Below are 14,395 nucleotides of genomic sequence, written 5' to 3'. Positions count from 1 at the left end.
TGTGTGTGTGTAACTGTGTGTGTGTGTGTGTAACTGTGTGTGTGTGTGTGTGTGTGTGTGTGTGTGTAACTGTGTGTGTGTGTATCTGTGTGTGTGTGTGTGTGTGTGTGTGTACAGATGCTGTTGATCTCACTCTGGATCCACACACAGTGAGCAGGTGTCTCTCTCTGTCTGAGGGGAACAGAAAGGTGAAGAGTGTGGAAGAAGATCAGTCGTATCCAGATCATCCAGACAGATTTGATGACTGGTTTCAGGTTCTGAGTGCGGAGAGTCTGACTGGACGCTGTTACTGGGAGGCTGAGTGGAGCGGAGATGGAGCTGAAATATCAGTATCATACAGAGGAATCAAAAGGAAAAGAGGCAGTGAGTCTGAGTGTTCTTACGAATATGAGGGCGGGGGGGTAGGAATAATCAGAAATGACTGTACATTCGGACACAACAATCACTCCTGGAGCCTGTACTACTCTGATGATGAAATCGATTCAATTGGATACGCTGTCTGTCACAATAATCAGATAACAGCTCAACTTCACCCACCTGTCTGCTTTAACAGAGGAGGAGTGTATCTGGACTGGGAGTCCGGCACTCTGTCCTTCTACTCCATCTCACCTGACACACACACACTGTTCCACCTACACACTCTCTACACCACATTCACTGAGCCGCTCTACGCTGGGTTTGGAGTTGAAGGCTTCTCAGTGCGACTGTGTGAGATAGAATAACCTCCTGAATCTGGGAGGAAAAACTAAAACACAAACACACTGCTGTGTTTATCATAGCAGATAATAATACATATGATTACATTTCAGTTTGTAGTACTAATAATGTAATAAATAGATAATATCCTTTCACTGATACACTGATGAATGAAAACTCTGTATTCTACTGAGAGCTGGTAACCACAGCCTACAGAGGATTAAATTAAGGAGCAAATTAAAGCAGTTAATTAGATTATAATTATAATATATCATACTTATTATAGACTGTTTCTCACAGATATAGATCTATAAAGCCCTCCTTACCCTGCAGGTGTGCTTTGTAGATACTCTTCTTCTGGACCCTTAAAGTCCCTTAAAGACTACACTGTACTGACTACACAGGTTTGGAGTGTCTGCTTATCAGATCGATGGATGGTGAATGAATGAATGAGTCAGACTGTATTTGATCTGTACCTGGTTTAAATGTTTAAATGTCCATTATAGATTAATTTTACTCATCTACTTATTGATTTATTAATGTCTATGCATTTTCCCAGTTTTCTCCCCAGTTTATTCATGTCCAGTTCCACCCACTAGCTAGGTCCCCCTCAGTCATGAGATATCACCAGTACTAGGAGGGTGAAGGCTGAGTGCTTCTGAGTCATGAGCAGCTCCACTGCTGTAAATTCAAGCCCTTCTGAAAAAGTTTTATATTTTAATCATGGCCTTGTTAGGTATAAAGTAAAAAACTATATTTTTAACTTCATACTTAACTTTTATATGCTTATTCTGTATTACTGTATGCATTGAAAAACTGAGCTAAGTTGGTAAGGATGATATTTTTAATAAAAATATAGACTTAGTAAATGTGCTTTGTTATGATTAAACTGTATTATTTCAGCATTAAAACTGTACTTCAGTTCTATATGCTTGCAGAACATATTAATTTAGTGTTGCTTTTACAAATTATACACAAAGTCATCTATGAGGACTTTATTTCTGAGTTACAACTCTGCTTTTTTAAAGTATAATCAAAACATTTATATTAATTTTGTAATTTGCTTAAATTTGTGAAATTTCCCCACTATTAAATATAGCAATCGGATGGACGAGTCTGGGTTTGGCGGTTGCCAGGAGACGGTACTTGTCTGACTGCATTGTGCCAAGTGTAAAGTTTGGTGGAGGGGGGATTATGGTGTGGGGTTGTTTTTCAGGAGGTGGGCTCGGCCCCTTAGTTCCAGTGAAAAGAACTCTTAATGCTTCAGCACCAAGAGATTTTGGACAATTTCATGCTCCCAACTTTGTGGGAACAGTTTGGGGGAGTTTGGCCCCTTTCTGTCCCAACATGACTGCGCACCAGTGCACAAAGCAGCTCCATAAAGACATGGATGAGCGAGTTTGGTGTGGAAGAACTTGACTGGCCTGCACAGAGTCCTGACCTCAACCCAATAGAACACCTTTGGGATGAATTAGAGTGGAACAAGGTCAAAAATTTCCATAAACATTCCTAAACCTTTTGGAAAGCCTTCCCAGAAGAGTTGAAGCTGTTATAGCTGCAAAGGGTGGGCCGACATCTTATCAAACCCTATGGATTAAGAATGGGATCTCACTCAAGTTCATATGGGTGTGAAGCAGACGAGCGAATACTTCTGGCAATATAGTGTATGAATTAATGTTGTGTTAGAAAAATGTTTGAACAGTTCATGCTTTCAATGAAATGTTGCTTTTGTTTTGTCAGTATTTGTACACGTCTAATGATGGATATGATGTTAAAATTGTGCTTCAACTCGACTTGAGGAAATAAGTAAACTGTAAAACGTAAAAAGCCTTTTGTTCACCCGTCCTAACTGTTTTGGAATGTGTTGTTGGCATCAAATTCAAAATGGGCATATATTTTTCAAAGAACAATAAAATTTCAGTTTGAAGATTTGATATGTTGTCTTTGTACTATTTTCAGTGAAATATAGGGTTTAGATGATTTGCACATCATTAAATTGTGTTTTTATTTACATTTTGCTCAGCGTCCCAAATTTATCGAAATGGGGTTGTATAATCAAAGAACTATTACATGGTAAATATTGTGATAATGTTAGTGCAGTTTTAATAAAACATACATATGCGTTTCATATACATGTTATACACTCTTATGTTTCATAATTTTAAAAACAAGTAGACAAAGGAATAACAGGAAATGTGAAAGTATTTGTAGGAACTCATTTTTCATACAAGGCACAGTTTAATCATCATATAAATTAATTATTTATGTTCGTTTTTAAACTCAATAATGATGTAAAAATGACCTAAACACTGCTTGTGTCTGAGCACACTAAAGAGAAAAGCATTACAAACAGAGCTCACACAGGCAGGGCAATAAGCTCAGAATAATATCGAACATTAATGAGAAATATTTAAGCATAATACTTCCGAATGAGTACTGTGCAAAATGTTTAGATCTGATATCAATATATTAATATATTAATATTAATATATAAATATATTAATACCTTGACCTCGATATTTTCAGTACTTTATTTTAAGATGAGCTGGGATTGAGATACTGAATGTGTCTATATTGTACAAACTCCATCAGACTGTATATTAGTTAAGAACTGGTGTTAATAAGATCCATATACAGTGTAATTTACACAGTCAGTACTGTAGATTTCTGAAGAAGAAGGCTTATTGAGTAAGGCAGTGGTTCCCCACCTGGTCCTGGACCCCCTGCACTTCATATTTTAGTGTTTCCCAACACACCTGATCCAGTTCATCAGCTCATAAAGAGCCTTTCATGACCTGAAGTTCAGGTTTGGAGCAGGAAAAGACTAAAATGTGCAGAGCAGGGGGTCCATCAGGGCCAGGGCTGGGAAGCTGTGGACTAAAGGATTAAGACTGACTCAGGTACTGAGATTTGAAAATGAATGGTATGGAATTTTTCAGTACTCTGTACAGCTCCAGTTATTTGGATTCTCTTCTCTTGCTGACTCTGATCCAGCCGTCTCACTGTATAAAGACTAAAGAAGTGTAATGATCAAACAGAAACCCTCCAAATTACATTCAGATGATCACGTTGTATTACGGTCTGTTGGTTAAAGTCTGTTTTAATCTACACTCATTCACAGCAGATTAAACCAAAATAATGAATGGTTACTTTGGATAAATTCAGCCGCAACTCACTAAAAGCATTATCCAGCTTTTATGTGGAGACACCTTATAGAAGCTTCTTCTTCACTTTACTGCTGGATCTGCATCCAGGGAACGCTGGAGTGGACGGCTGAACGAATAAACAGATGGACGTTCTTGAGCTCAGGTATGCTTGCTAAATCAGTTTCTGTTTGTCATCAGCTTTTGCTCTGTAAGTTTATCCATTTTGAACACAGAGACCATGACAGGAAGACGTGAAATACAGGGAGTGCTGGGCGTCTGGGATCCCCTAGTTAACCTGTTGGACCCCTAAATGTCTCAAAATCAAAATTCTGGGGGTCCCTGAAAATAACCTTGTGAGATTAAGCCGTCCATTAGGATTACACAGACACCCAAATCCAGACTCAGTGAAGCTGATTGTTTATCTGCTTCCCCCACAATCAGCTTCTGTCTCTGGTGTTCTTAACTAACTAGAGCTGCAGCACTGCTCAATTCATCAGATGTGAACGTCTCTGTACTATGAAAACCAGAGTCCCAGAAGAAACACAAGGAGAACATGCAAGCAGCACCCAGAAGGTACCAGGTTCAAAGCTGAACCCAGGTCCTTCTTGCTGTGAGGTGACAGTGCTGACCACTGAACCATCAGGCCACAGCATGCACTAATACATGTGCCACTCAAGTACCACATTATTACAGTGTAATAAACGATGATGCATTATCACACTGCACAATTGCTGTTGAACTGACCTTCAACCAGTCTTCTCTGCGTAACATTAACATGTCTTAGGGCCAGTCCATCCACTGTCATCAATAACTAAAATACACTAAAGACAGTCACTAAGTGAGAAGGGAGACCAATGGCCTGACCACTGCAGTCGACGCCCTGGACCTGGCCGGCCCAGGCAGAACAGTAAAGACAAGAAAAGAAGGAAATGGCTTAGGGCCTACACTTATCTGTGCTTGTGTTGAGGCTAACTGAGGAAATAATAATAATAATAATAATAATCTTTGTTTTTTTTTTAAATTATATATATATATATATATATATATATATATATATATATATACAATTTTATATCTTGATCATTTTGTTCAGTATATATACTATTATATACTATTTTTTATTCATACACTACAATGAAAACATTATTTCACCAATTAATTAAATATAACAGTCTAGAAATAAACTAAACACAGTTATTTCCTCTATTTCAAGTCATCTTTCCCCACCGTTGCTATGCTACCACGCTGTGGTATTGCTATTGGCTTTCTCACCATGTTGCTTTGAGTATGATTGGTTAATCTGACTGTCATCCAGGAAACTGGCCAATCAGAGCTGAGCGCGCCTTTCCGGTCAAATTTGAAAATCCGTCCGTTAGAGGTGAGCAGCTGCTGCTTCTGCCGCTCGGTCGGTCCATCAGTGGCTGTTAGCTGGATTATTCTACATCTGCTGGTCAGATTCTGATTCTGAGTGGATCTGAGTTGAGGGTCAACAGAGAACCGAAAACTGGAGTGTGGACAGAGGAGAAGGTCAGACGGACCTGTTTGGCGGGATCAGGTAAGAAGACCTTCTCCCTGTTATTCTCCGGATCAGCCGAGCAGAGCGTTTAGCTGTGTTTGTGTTCGTGTCCGTTGTTGCTGCCCAGTCTGAAAGGGAAGTTAGCCGGACAGCAGCAGCAGCTGTGGCCTCTGAGTGGACCTGCCGTCTGTGAGACATGAGCAGGACAGCTGGTCTCTGTCTCATTAAAAACATGGAAATGAGCTCAATCTCTACACCAACGGCTGAGGTCAGTGTTTGACCCTGATAACAACTCATCTGTCCGCCTGACCGCTACGAGAATCACGAGCGAGTGACGTTTGTCACCCTCAGTGAGCTCAGCTTGCGGTCTGTTTGCGTTTTCTGGTATAAACAAAGTTTTCGTTCAGTCCTCATCTGTTCAGTCTGTTGTTGAGCGCAGTGTAAAGCCGTACACTGTTAATATGAGTCCTGACCCGAACAGCGCCGGGTCACTACGCCTTTGGACTAATTAAGGTAGCTGTGTAGTGCTAGATTTCTCAGAAGCAGATCCTCAAACTGGGTGTTTCACGACCAGCTACGCAGGTGACCGCGGCGGATCGTTAAACTAACGAACATCCATCCCAAAACCACCGCAGCTCGGTCGGACCTCAGCAGTCTGAGCCACGCTAACGCTACTCGTTTGAACCACAGCGGTTTATAACTGAATTTACAGTGGATAAACCCCGAAAACACAGACGAACAGTAGAGTAACGTCTGCAGATGAAGCTGAGCTGCATCACATAACGAGCATGAAAACTAAGCTTTTATGAAGCCAATGGACAGTAAAACTGACTAAAACACACGTCTAGGCCACAGCATGGAGGCTGGTTTACATCTGTTTAATTTAAATAAATTTAAATAGTCTACAAAAAGATTTGCTACATCTTAAAAATGTTGCCCTGAGTTTGAATAATTTTGTTTCTATTCTATTAAAAATAAGGTTTTATATCCAGATGCGTGAAGAGAGCACACAGTCACTGTAGTTCAGTGTGTTAACTCACTGCATTGTGTTTGCTGTGGAAAAGACGTGGTTCCTGGTTTAAATCTGACCTCTAGCTTATTGTATTTAGGGAGTCGACTTACAGGAACCATAACACCATATAGACTAAGGTCTTAAGATGTTTTATAATACATATCAGATATAAGTGCAGTATATTCTTCATATTTACATGTGTAGAGCAGCACATTTATTCCCCTGTTGTAGCGTGATGACATCATGAGGGACTGCATCCTAAAAAGACTGGTCATCTATTTGAACAAACGTTTTTTCAAGCAATATTTGGTATTTTGTTTTTGTATAATACAGTTTACATGTGCAGAGTGTGTCAAGATATTAGGCATAACTAGATATTCAGGATCTCAAGATACCAGTGAAAACTACACCATGTGTTGTTTACAAATGAGTGGTAAAACTGCTGCCTGTCATGTAATTAGAGATTAATCATTTACCAAAATATGCACTTTCACTAAATCTGTGCAGTAACAGCGACAGCAATAGTTTCATGAAGGTGGTGCTGTACAGACTTTAGAACTGACAGAATGATGTTATGATTCCAGTCTAATGATTCAGCACATATTCAGCTTTATTAATTGCCATGATTGGATATAATCAGGAGGAGTGTTTGATTTACTGATTTGATTAGACTCTGATTTCTGCAGGTAGAAGACATAGTGCTGATGCTGAAATAGCATCTCAAAGTTCATCTTTGGAAGAAAACCGATGTCTAGAACCATAAATATGTAGCTTAATGAAGCTCTGTGGGTTTTCAGAGGGACTCAGACAAGGTTAACATGCCAGGACGTGATGAAAGTGTCAGTGATTGTGTTTGTGTTGATGGTCAGGTCTGTCATTGGTGATGTGGAGAAGGACATGTGAGTGCACAGTGGGGATTTACACAGTTTGAGGAGACGGTAATGAGGATGATGCTGAGCTGTGGGACACTATTGTGCCATTGTGATAAGAGGTCATCGTGGTATTTGGGCTCCTTATGCCCTTTTCAGCTTTCTGACAACTTAAAATACACATTTAAGTTTGTTCAGAAGATCTTGTTGAATTTGGATGGACAGAAGCTGAACAGAAATATTCAAGAATAAGATGATCTTATGTGGTGAAACGTGAGTTTGTTTGGATGGTCCGGCGTTACAGCTCAGGTTAAATGTTTACCAGATAAACTGCATTGAGTCTTTAAGCTCATGTTGGTTTTTGTAACTGTAGTTGTTTTCATGCTGATATTTGAAAGGGCATTTTAAATGAGCTGGTTTAAAATTAAGCTGTGAGAGACAATTTTTCAATTATTTTAAAATTAAAAATGTAAGATTGGTCTGTAATGCTAAGAACCGAGGGATCACGGTTCTGTTTCTTCAGTAGTGGTCATATAGTGTATATATGTGTCTGGAAAAGTGTGCTTTACAGTGTCCAGCACGTCTGGACAAAGCGTGGTAAATACTTCTTTAAAAGGCTGCTGGAACAGGATCTAAAACACAGGTGGAGGAATTTAACTGCATTGAAGTCTCAGTAATCTTTTAAAACTAATCACAGTGTTTTCTGTTGAGTAAAAACAGAATCTACTGTTGGTAGTTTTGGAGTTATGAAATGTGAGCGAGTGCAAAATCATCACATTTTGATGTTGAAGCCTCAGTAAGATCATCATCGGTTACTTTAGGACTTCACAGGCAGAAGACGGTGCCTGCACAGCGTTAATTTGTTGTTCATTTGTGTTCTCTCAGTATTTTTCTCTTCTCATTTGTTTAAATTGATCTTTGTGTGTGTGTAGCAGATGTGGAAGGAGATTTATTTTCATATTTCACATAAAATCCTTCTCTGCTTTTGTCAGTTATTTCGGTAAATATCCGAAATATATATTTTCTCCTTTTTTTTTGGTTGATTTTTCATCAGGGAAAGATTATTTGAAGGCGTTCTGGTAGAGAACTTTTATTTTGAAATATCGGGCCTGATTGGTGATGTTATTGATGTTGGAGCTCCGTATCCTCAGCTCTCGGTAAAGCTGAGAGGACAGGTAGGTGAGATACTGAGAGCTGATTGGTTAGCGTTACTGCTACTGAGAGCTGATTGGTTAGCGTTACTGCTACTGAGAGCTGATTGGTTAACATTACTGCTACTGAGAGCTGATTGGTTAACATTACTGCTACTGATAGCTGATTGGTCACCGTTATTGCTACTGAGAGCTGATTGGTCAGCGTTACTGCTACTGAGAGCTGATTGGTCAGCGTTACTGCTACTGAGAGGTGATTGGTCAGCGTTACTGCTACTGAGAGGTGATTGGTCAGCGTTACTGCTACTGAGAGCTGATTGGTTAACGTTACTGCTACTGAGTGCTGATTGGTTAGCGTTACTGCTACTGAGAGCTGATTGGTTAGCTTTACTGCTACTGAGAGCTGATTGGTTAGCATTACTGCTACTGAGAGGTGATTGGTTAGCGTTAGTGCTACTGAGAGCTGATTGGTTAGCTTTACTGCTACTGAGAGCTGATTGGTTAGCGTTACTGCTACTGAGAGCTGATTGGTTAGCGTTACTGCTACTGAGAGCTGATTGTTAGCGTTACTGCTACTGAGCGCTGATTGGTTAGCGTTACTGCTACTGAGAGCTGATTGGTTAGCGTTACTGCTACTGAACGCTGATTGGTTAGCGTTACTGCTACTGAGAGCTGATTGGTTAGCGTTACTGCTACTGAACGCTGATTGGTTAGCGTTACTGCTACTGAGAGCTGATTGATTAGCGTTACTGCTACTGAGCGCTGATTGGTTAGCGTTACTGCTACTGAACGCTGATTGGTTAGCGTTACTGCTACTGAGAGCTGATTGTTAGCGTTACTGCTACTGAGCGCTGATTGGTTAGCGTTACTGCTACTGAGAGCTGATTGGTTAGCGTTACTGCTACTGAGAGCTGATTGGTTAGTGTTACTCTTACTGAGAGCTGATTGGTTAACATTACTGCTACTGAGAGCTGATTGGTTAACATTACTGCTACTGAGAGCTGATTGGTCACCGTTATTGCTACTGAGAGCTGATTGGTCAGCGTTACTGCTACTGAGAGCTGATTGGTCAGCGTTACTGCTACTGAGAGGTGATTGGTCAGCGTTACTGCTACTGAGAGGTGATTGGTCAGCGTTACTGCTACTGAGAGCTGATTGGTTAACGTTACTGCTACTGAGTGCTGATTGGTTAGCGTTACTGCTACTGAGAGCTGATTGGTTAGCTTTACTGCTACTGAGAGCTGATTGGTTAGCATTACTGCTACTGAGAGGTGATTGGTTAGCGTTAGTGCTACTGAGAGCTGATTGGTTAGCTTTACTGCTACTGAGAGCTGATTGGTTAGCGTTACTGCTACTGAGAGCTGATTGGTTAGCGTTACTGCTACTGAGAGCTGATTGTTAGCGTTACTGCTACTGAGCGCTGATTGGTTAGCGTTACTGCTACTGAGAGCTGATTGGTTAGCGTTACTGCTACTGAACGCTGATTGGTTAGCGTTACTGCTACTGAGAGCTGATTGGTTAGCGTTACTGCTACTGAACGCTGATTGGTTAGCGTTACTGCTACTGAGAGCTGATTGATTAGCGTTACTGCTACTGAGCGCTGATTGGTTAGCGTTACTGCTACTGAACGCTGATTGGTTAGCGTTACTGCTACTGAGAGCTGATTGTTAGCGTTACTGCTACTGAGCGCTGATTGGTTAGCGTTACTGCTACTGAGAGCTGATTGGTTAGCGTTACTGCTACTGAGAGCTGATTGGTTAGTGTTACTCTTACTGAGAGCTGATTGGTTAACATTACTGCTACTGAGCTCTGATTGGTTAACGTTACTGCTACTGAGAGGTGATTGGTTAGCGTTACTGCTACTGATAGCTGATTGGTTAGCGGTACTGCTACTGAGTGCTGATTGGGGCAACGTGCAACATCCTGCACGATACCAGTTCCATGAGACCAGTAAGAAGTATCTGTATAACCTGTAGATGGAAAGCAGCTGTGCTGCTAGCCAGGTGGATGAGTCCTTGCCCCCTTCCTCTTTTAGAATGTATAAAGCTCCTTGCGGAATCAGGCGGTCCCAGAAAGTCTTACAGCATGGCCTGCAGGTCCACCAGCAGATTTGGTTGGGGGTCCACCCAATCCAGTTTATGGCACAGCGAGAATGCAGCAAATTTGTTAATATATACCCATCCCTGATGGGACATTTCGGGGACTAATCATTTTAATGTATCATTGTACATGATAAAACTCTAAAATTACTCAGTGTCCACATCAGTCTGGGTACATGTTGTCACAATTAGGTCTGCATAAGCTGGGACACACAGAGGAGTAGTACAGGCAGGAACAAACCAGAAATGCAGTCTCTTAGTTTGCACATCAGAGGTTCAATGGCTGGTGCATTCAGCATGCCTGGCAGACCACAGCCCTGTCTGATACCTCTGTGAACTTTAAAAGGAGCACATAAACCACCAACTTTAAGTGCACTTTCAATGTCACTGTACAAAACCTTGGTCAAGGCTATAAAACCTGGGTTAAATCCAAATTTCTCCGGAATTTTCCACAGGTACTCATGTTCAACCCAGTCAAAAGCCTTTTTATGGTCTAGGTGAGACCAATCTTCAAGCCCAGTGGTCTGGAGACATCAAAAACATATATAAATGAAGATCTCAGGCACACAGTAGTCTGGTCAAGGTGAACCACCTTTTGCATCACCTACCCCAGTTGCGAGGCTAATGCCTTCAAGAACACCTTACAGTCTGTGCGTAACAGTCAGACGGGTGCCAGTTTTGCAATTGTCAAGTCACCCTTCTTTGGCACCAAGGTCACAGCTCTGAGGAAGCGTCCTTTTACCTCATGCTGTCCTGAAGAACATTCAGCAGATCCTGACCAAACACTGCCCAAAAAACTTTATAAAACCGACAGGGGGACTGTAGATACCTGGCGCCCAACCATTATTCCATTCCCTGTAGAGCCTCATATAGCTCCCCAAGAGACAGCTCAACATCAAGCATAAGAGCAGACTCTCACGCGAGCTGGCTGTGGATGTGGAAGAACTCTATCTTCCTCTCATCCCTCTGCCCACTCACAGACTCATAGGTTCAGATGAGAAACCCCCTGATTCAGTTCACACAGCGTGTGTAAATCTTTTCTGGCCATTAGTTTACTCAAGACCAATGAACTTAGAGCATCCATTTCTGCCACACTACAAAAATGAGTGGACCAGCGCCCCCTGTGGTGTTGTACCCAAAAGGTCAGTCAATGCAGTCATTTTAGTTCTGAGAGCTTCAATATGCCCCCCCAGTGTCCTGTGGTCTTTTGGTTATTTAGTATTTTAGCTACGCACCACTATTGTTGAAGGGAAGTTAAAGCTGTTTTCCTTGAGCTAAAAACATCCCAAAAAGTAAAAGGCTCTCTAAAATTGGCATAGTCTAAAAACGCAGTGTTAAAATGCCAGTACACGCTCTGTGGCTTTACATTTTACATTAATTTTCATCACTGGACTGTACACCACACACATCATCTAAACCGCTTATCCTTCTGGGTCGCGGTGGGGTGCTGGAGCCTATCCCAGCTGTCATTGGGCGGAAGGCAGGATACACCCTGGACAGGTCGCCAGCTGGACTGTACAGTGGTCCAAAAAAACAAAGAATAGCAACCCCACCACTAGAAGAAGAGTTATGACTTAAGCAAGTCCCACCCAGTCAGTAGCATGACTGTGTCTCTTGTAAAAAGATCAAAACCCTTCAGTTTTCCAAACTCGTAAAGAATGCTCATTGTAGTCTCTTGCCCCATTAAAGTTTAAAGTTGCAGTTCTAATGTTAACCTTTTATAAAACAGAAAAGAAAACAAAAAAGAATCACTCATTAATGCCATTCCAATCTAGGAAAGGCAGACATTTTCAGATGTTATCGGAATAGTGCTCACTTTATTAAGTTTGATTTGGTATTTTCTTCAGGTTAAAGGTCTCTATGGCAGTAAAAGCCCACTCCCTCCTTAAATGGCTGACCTCATAATGAATGGTAAACTGCTCAACATGAGCATCCTTCTGACCCTTAGTGACCCGCAGAAACTTTCTAATGTCATCATCTATGTAGAGCAAAGGCATGTTCTCCTCCTGTGAGCACACAGACCCACCTGAGTCAGAGAGCAGCCCCGGCAGATGTCAGCTGGCTCCTCCCCCACTGGCACCTGTGCCATAGCTGGGTTCAGCCACAACAGGCTCCACCATAACAGGCCTTGGTCACTCTGCTCTCTGGCTCCCAGACTCGTCAGTGTTAACTTTAAACCTTTCAAGGCAGGCGCAGACAAGATGTTCCATCAGGTCACACCTGAAGCACTTTGTTCTTGTCAGATGACTCCAAAACAGTGTACTCAAAACCATCCACTCTGAATTAACTTCAGAAACAAACTGGAAACAATGCCCAGGAAGAAAAAAATAAACACTCATGCTCGTAGCGCTCTGCTCACTCTACTGCTCACAACTGGACATGCGTACAGAGAAAGAGAGAGAGAGAGAGAGATTCAGAGAGAGTCATTTTTTGACTTTTCAAACACTTATCTTGTCAAGTCAAGAGGCTTTTGTTGTTCCATCTATGTACAAGTACACAGTAGAGTGAAATTACGTTCCTCCAGGAACAACACGGTGCAACACGGAACAAAAGAGTACAAAGTGTGAATGTGCAGACATAAGTGTGCAAACAAAAATTAAACTAGAAACAAACTATAACAAATTAAACAGACATTAGACACAGTAAACAGACAGGACAGTGAAGCCACGTGCACAGACCTGAGACGGACCATATTTGCCAACTGTTCCACTGTTATCTATATTATATCCCTCCTTAGATGACAAACGTTACCAATGCCAGCCTCCAAAAAGCTGACCCTCTGTGCACCAGACATCTGGGACACTGTTGGGAAAAGAGTTTACAAAGGTTCCTCAAAAATTCACTGAACTGTGTTCAACTCCATTGAACAAGAAAAGCCACCATGTCTCCAAACCCCTAAATAAGGAGTCAAAGTCCCCTGTTCCCAGCAAAAGGGCACAGGTGAGATCCATCCAGGCATGGTGTTGGTAATACAGCAGCCGCTGCACTGCCTGGAAGTGTAAGACCGTGGCTCAGGAGCAGACATCCATCAGCTCCTGTCAACCCCTTCTGCACGGGAAGATGCAACACTGCAGCCCTCAGCCAATGAAGACCGCTCCAACCAAAACTTCAACCCCACCCTACCCACTGTATACCACCTGGATGTGGTGGCAGAGAACTGTTTCTACCTGAACTACACAATAAAACCTCTGTCTTATTCCAATTTAGCCTTACAAAGGAGGCTGGTTCATCAAATATTACAATTCTTTTGAGAACACATCTTTTAATAACATCACCACTGAAATCAGCATAAGAACAAAATTTAATTGAACTGAACTGCAGACCCGACAGCTTCTTCCACAGCAGACAGAGAAATGATTCACATACAGTGCAGTAGAGCTGTTCTGAGAGTGGACAGTCCTGCCTAATTAGCAGGGGCTAACTGGAACTGGAAGACTTGGACCACCACCTACCTTAATCATGCATGAGGCACCAGTGTACAGTAATCTATCTCAAGATGAAAGACCTCCCCAGAACCAAAGGCTCTCAGAGCTTTAAACAGGTTCTAATGATCAATGCTGTCAAAAGCTTTTTCTTGATTCGGGGACAGAAGACCAAACTCAGAACCAGACAGTCTAGCAAAATCCAACACATCCCTTACAAGAAATCAGTGATCATAAATGAACCTCTTCAGTACACAATACGATTGGTCTACATGTACAAGTGAGTCCAAAGCCTGATTAAGTCTTTTGGTAATACAGGGTGACAGGATATTATAGTCAGTACAAAGGAGAGACACAGGCTACCAGTTCTTAAGCAGGCAGAGTTCCCCTTTCTTTGGCAGAAGAGAACAGCACACTGACAGCTCTCTGGAAGCACTTTGGCATCAAAGCTAGCCTGCAGCACACTAAACAGATGTTTCCCAGT

This window comes from Colossoma macropomum, unplaced genomic scaffold, assembly GCF_904425465.1.
Source record: "Colossoma macropomum unplaced genomic scaffold, Colossoma_macropomum, whole genome shotgun sequence".
In the NCBI taxonomy this organism is placed as follows: domain Eukaryota; kingdom Metazoa; phylum Chordata; class Actinopteri; order Characiformes; family Serrasalmidae; genus Colossoma; species Colossoma macropomum.
The sequence above is the reverse complement of the archived record's forward strand: the minus strand, read 5'-3'. Positions refer to the sequence as shown.